The sequence below is a fragment of the Monodon monoceros genome, unplaced genomic scaffold, assembly GCF_005190385.1.
Source record: "Monodon monoceros isolate NGI ecotype Baffin Bay Population unplaced genomic scaffold, NGI_Narwhal_1 Super_Scaffold_1, whole genome shotgun sequence".
NCBI classification, from domain to species: domain Eukaryota; kingdom Metazoa; phylum Chordata; class Mammalia; order Artiodactyla; family Monodontidae; genus Monodon; species Monodon monoceros.
This window is the reverse complement of record NW_021703765.1, coordinates 44988506-44994901: the sequence shown is the minus strand read 5'-3', so window position 1 is coordinate 44994901 and position 6396 is coordinate 44988506.

The following is a 6396-nucleotide window of genomic DNA, read 5'->3' as shown; positions in this document are numbered from 1 at the left end:
AGGGGTCTTGTGTGTTGTTTTAAAGAACCTGAACTTTATTCCAAAAGCAATGGGGAGAATGAGGTAATAAGCAATGGAATAACACCTCAGAAAGCGCATGCTGGTAGAGGGTGCAAAATGCTCAAGGCTGGAGGGGACCACTGCACTAATCTAGGCAAGAGATGGGAGTGGCCTGAACAAACGCCTTAGCGGTGGGAATGGGGGAAAGTAGGAAAAGGGAGACATGTAACCTACAGGAAACTTGCCAGTGTGATGCAGGTAGTGCTACATCAGACTGAACTTCAGAATATTCATAGCTCAGCTTGTCAACAAAAGTTGAACTTTAAACTTGTCATAACCTTTCAGGAATTTCAGTCAAGCTTTTGGTTATCGCTGAAACCGCCATTGTTAGAAAGGTCATGGAAGATTAACGTAGTTTTTATAGTGATTTGAATGGGGTGTGTCAATTAGTTGGCCCCATATAAGTATCTGCCGGGTGAATTAATCGTCTGCCTTTTAAAAATAATTTACCTTTAGTGATAATAGATTTCCGTTACATGCTTGCAACTTCGCTTTATCATGCTAGTCTTAAGCAAAATCACGTAACAACTTAAAAAGTTAATAATCCACAACAACCCCTTATAGTTGGTATGGTACTCCAGTAATGAACTTAACAGTTCTTCACACTTGTAATACAAGTGAAACGTTCTTGCAAATGCTATCTTTATGATCCTTAGCACATAAATATGTTTTCCTTTCTCTATTTTTCAGGCAGTCCAGTATGCATTGAACGATGAGTAAGAGACTACATTCTCTTTAGATAATCATAGTGAAGCAGTGCTTGGTACAAAGAAATATATTATCTTTTTTTTTTTTTTTTTAGGATATTATTTACTAAATTTCTAAGTTTTTGCACTGATCATCACCTTGGTGACTTGAAAAAAATTGCCCTAGTTCCAGAAATATCCAAAAGAGTTATTAGAAACACAAAAGATCCTCAAAAATATTTTTTAATGGAAAGAAGGTGTTTAGGGAAATAACATCTTTAGAGATGTTTAAGATATGACAGCAGTAAAGACTTCTAAAAACCACTTAATTTGACTAGGATTATAAAGGTATTCAGCCTAAGCAAATCTATATCATTAAGTTCCTCAAATCCCAAAGAGAATAGTTGATCTACTGAGGACTTACATTAAGATTAAATTAAAATGCTCCTTTGTAAATTCCTATAATCTTTCAGTTGTAGCTGGCATGGAGTGATAAACAGCTCCATTTCCGGTTTAATGTTCAAATGTTTGCAGGTAGTTACTATGTTTTCATCCACATTTTTTTCTCTCTCAGAGTTTATTCTGGTCATTTTTGTGTGTTTATTTGTCCCTAAAGGGGTTTAATCAGTGGATAACGTGTGTGTCCTTGATGACATTATCCTTCTATTTTTTACTATCATAATACACTGGTGACTAACATTTATTTTTTCCATACACTAGTAGAAGAAACCATTTATTTTTCTTGACTTTATCTTTTTCATTTTTTTTTAATCCATGAACATTTATGCCATCAATGGTTATATCCTGGGAGTACTAGCTCATTATTGTCTTAATTCTTGGTAATATCAGTTTTCCCTTATATATGCCTTCATCTACATTAGTATCTAAAATATTCCCCAGAAAGAATTCCCTGGTAGTCCAGTGGTTAGGACTCCATGCTTGCATCAAAGGGAGCCCAGGTTCAATCCCTGGTTGGGGAATTAAGATCCGACAAGCCGCGCAGCATGGCCAAAAAAAAAAGTATGTATATATATTCCCCACTGAATTGAATAGTTTCAACAATAAATAATATTATGTGCTAAATTAACATTCCACTGACCACTTCTTATATGGTTAAGTTTAACACCAAATATACATATAGTACAGAATTATAGTTAATATATATTTTAGAAAAGGAAATATACAGCTTAAAAAATTGTTAAAAATAAATAGGCCAAATATTTAGAACCAATGGACTAGTTATGATGAACTAATCATTTTACCAAAGCTTTCAGAGAAAGTTTTTGTATATTTAATAAATTAAAAACTTGGTTTATATTTTATTTTTGTAGAAAAGACTAGGTCATGATTTCTCTTGCCTTTAAAAATGAAGTCCTCAGGAATCATTATAAGAGCTATAAGGTCTTATATGGAAAAACTGTGGACTCAAGATATTCTACTTACATTCTCACTCTACCACCATCTTCCACATGTAGAATTCAGTTTTGAACTCAATTCCTGGCAATAGCTTTAAAAAGTAAACTGAAAGGCAAACTATAGAATCTGCATGATAAATTGGTAGGCAAAAAATAGTTCAATCATATTCTATGGCTGTGTAACAAATTACCACAAATTTACCAGCTTGGTACTATACCCATTTATTAGCTGACAGTTCTGTAGGTCAGAAGTCTGAGCCTGGCTCATTGGGTTCTCGGGCTCAGTGTCCCCTAGGCTGATATCAAGGTGTTGGCCTGGCTTCATTCTCATCTGGAGCTCAGGGTCCACTTCCATTGGCAGAATTCAGTTCCCTGTGGGCTGAGATCCCCATTTCCTTGCTGGCTCTCAACTGGGGGCCACTGTTGGTTCCTAAAGGAGACACACATTTCTTACATGTGGTCCCCTTAATCTCTAAAGCCAGCATCAGAGAATCTCTTCCATGTTGATTTCTTATTGCATTTCAAATCCCTGTGATTTCTCTTTCTCTCTCTATCTGACCTCTGGAGTCACATTTAAAGAGCTCATGAAATTAGGTCAGGCCCACCTAGATAATCTTTCTATCTGATTGTCAACTCATTTTGGAACTAATTATATCTGCAAAACCCCTTTCTCAGCATTACCTCAATTAGTGTTTCAAAAATAACTGGGACATGGTGTGTGTATATCAGGGGCTAGGAATCTTGTGAGCTGTTTTAGAATTCTGCTTACCACAAACAGCAGATGGACTGAAAATTTGCACAGCAAATGGTCGGATATGAAATAGTTGAATGGCCATCAAAACTGGCATTTTAATAAGGTGAATCAGAGAAGGTTTGTTTGTTTGTTTTTACTACTTATGTGATCCCATTCTTCAGGCAGCATGATTGGCCATCGCATTGTGGGTAATATGTGCCGTTTGCCAGCTTTGGATGAGTAAATTTCTATTTAATTCTCAATATTAAGGGTGTTTAGTTGGTACATCAATGTCCTTATGTATTGTATTAACTTTTGGAAAAAGGGAAAATTGGGACACATTGGTGTTATATCAGTTCAACCCTGGAGGTGCCAATAGAGCTACATTCTTCCCAACTCAGGCTGCAACTGCAGTAAGAAGAGCTCAGCCTACACTCACCTGAATGGATGCTCTCTGGCTAAGACTAAAGCAGGAACCATAGGGGAATCTCAGACTGTACTTTTATTTCTCACAATTTAGAAATGAAGTGGCTGTTGGATGGATGAAGTGGCAAGCCACGCCACGGCCGTCCTGCTGACACATTGGGAACTAGAACACAGAGTCCCCACGTCTTCCATGGATGTAGAGTGAGTGCTGGTGTCTTCTTTGCTCCAGCTTTGCAGCCCCCAAACCAGCCAACCTAAGGCAGGTTCCTGGCTCTCCATCAGGTAGCCAAAGCGTCTCATCTATATCTCTGACCTACAATTGTTGTACTGCTTGGTTACATTTTTCTTTTAAGCAAAGTTCTTCTGTACCTTAAACTGAGCCTGGATCATTAGTTTTGCCTCGTTCTTATCCAAAGAGTACTTTGTCAGGCTGTGGCAGAATGTATGGTTGAAAGGAAGGCTATCAGCTGAACACCAAATTTTTGGAAGATCAGTAGGAGGCAACGATGAGAAGGGATAGAGGGAGGTATAGACTGATGGTATGTGGTGTAGACTGATGGCTGAGCTTCAAAGACACATAGGGTATAGGTGAGACATACAAAGTCAGACTGCACCTTTCAGAATGGCATTATTTGAAATGACCATCATAGTGATACTAGTCCTGAGCTTACACCCAGAAATTTTATTTTCTTTAAAGCATCCAGAGTTGATAAGACAGTGTGCCTGTAAAAACTCAAATGTAACTGTATTTATTTTCAACAAGAAATACAGCTGCCCAGACAGAATAAGACTGAAAGCTAGGAAAACATACAAAGTAATTCAGATTATTTTCAGGCTGTTGTTTGGTAACTATGGAAAGAAGCCAAGTGGTTTATTTAGGCACTCTCCCTGTGGCTAGTGGAGGACCATGCTGTGAGAGTTGATTTATCAAAAAGACATCCACCTGACAAATAGCTTGAATCATGGACTCAGGTTTATCACGATGCCCTCTTTCCTGGGTCATTATTGAAGACTGGGATACAAATTCTCAGACTTTCTCGTTTCCCCTTCCCTCATCTATCACCACTATAATTTCCTCCTGAATTCTAGGCACACAACCTTCTCCTACTGACTCATCCTCTTTTTTTATAATGGATTAATATCATTGATTAAGCTCCAGCAACCTCTTTTACCAATTAATCTTGGTCATGAATGATAGATGCACTTATGGATACTGGATCAGTTGTCTCCTCAGCTACATATTAACAACCTATTCCCATGTTTCAAGGGCATCTTACTATTGCCTTCTGAGATCTGGCTCTGATGTTATGTATAGTTTAGTTGGAGAGTAAATTATATGGTCCATAGCGAGAACTGAATTTCTAACAGCGATTTCTTTAAATGCGTTTATAAAATTTCCGGCAAGTATCTCTTGCAAGGTAATGCTATGTGACCTCAGGGAGCCTAACCATCATTTACACTAGAGACATAGCACCTCAAGGAGGACAGATATCTAAGTGCCCTCACGGCAAAATGCCATATGAAGGAGGCCTTTTCCCTGTTTGGGTCTGGTCAGGCTATACTTTGCCCTATCCCTCTGCATAGGCTGAAGTTTTGCTTATTTAGGAAAGCAGCATGGTTTCATGGAAAGAGTGAAATTAGATAAAGTTTAGCTTTCTACTCTGAAAATTAGAACTTTGCTAACTATCTCAGAGAGAGCTGTGATAGAAATTAATATAGCACAGAGTAGACACCTAAGAAATACCTAAAGTAATTAATTAGTTACCTATCGTCTTGACATTCTACTTGTCTTGAATTCTTTGGATATTATTAGAGCTCAGGCACACACCATAAAACACCTTTACATCTTAAAAAAAGTGACATATGTTTCTCTGAATGGTGCATAAAAAAATCCCACACCCATCCTAAAAACATAGGCTTGCATGGCTTGTTCCCTTGAGGAGCTAAATTCTTTTATGCTATTAATAGTAAATGGGAATCATGAGGCCATTTCCAAGGAAAAACTTATTTCTCCTATTATTTTTCTCATAAGCTTCTTCAATGCAATTAAGCTTTTAGTTTTGGAGAGAGAAAGAAAAACTTTTCAAAGGTAAGAAGATAGAGGGATAAAAACAAAACACAAAACACCTATTTCAATATTTTATGTACTGCTTCAAACAATTTATCCCTATATCAAATACTTAAAACTCCTCTATATAGTCCCCATGTAGTGTCTTTTAGAAAATCAATCTCTCTCCCTGACTCTTTCTGTCTCTCTTTAACTTCAAAGCAGGATTGCAGGATTTTAAGACAAGTCATAGGAGTGCCATGTGTCATGTAAAGATGGAACAGGTGAGGGCAGGTGAAAGATAAGGAAGGATTTTCCTTTATGAAACAATGAAAGTGAAGTTTGAGTAAAGCCAGAAAGTAGAATGAATAAAGTAAACCAAGGTTTGTTATTCTCTCTCTCTTTCTGTTTTTCCTTGCAATCTATTTACTGACAAAAGTTTGCTGACTGACAAAGGCTAGCATGTATATAAAGTATCAGAACAAATGCCTCAGGATTTTGATAATCCATTGAATGGCATTGATCATTCTTCAGCCATAGATCTTTTCCCTACTGATTATATAAGCTGAAATATTTTAAACTATTTAGTTTCCAATTTACCCTATGCAACTCTTCTAAGTTAGAATACTTTTGCACTTTCGGAAGGGAATATTTTATATGCTAAAAGAAAAAGACCTTATTTTCACTGTGGTATATTCTGCATTCTAAATAAATTTATTTGTCTTGCATTTTATATTTTATAATTATTAGATAGAATAAACAATTGCAAACTTCTGTTAAAATTATTGTTTTGGTTTTATATTCTAATCTTCTGTACCTTTAGATTGTTAAGGTTTAATATTCGCATATATGTATTGTTTTTGTTTTGTTGTTATTTATTTGCTGTATCTACCAAATACTAATTTTCTGATGCAAAAGAAACAAATTAAAAGTAAAAATCTTTGTGTTTCCTCCACTTTCCAGTCTAAATAGTAAAAGAGTGATTCACTTGGATATGTAAAAAGGAGAAGCTACAGGTCAGGTAGAGGT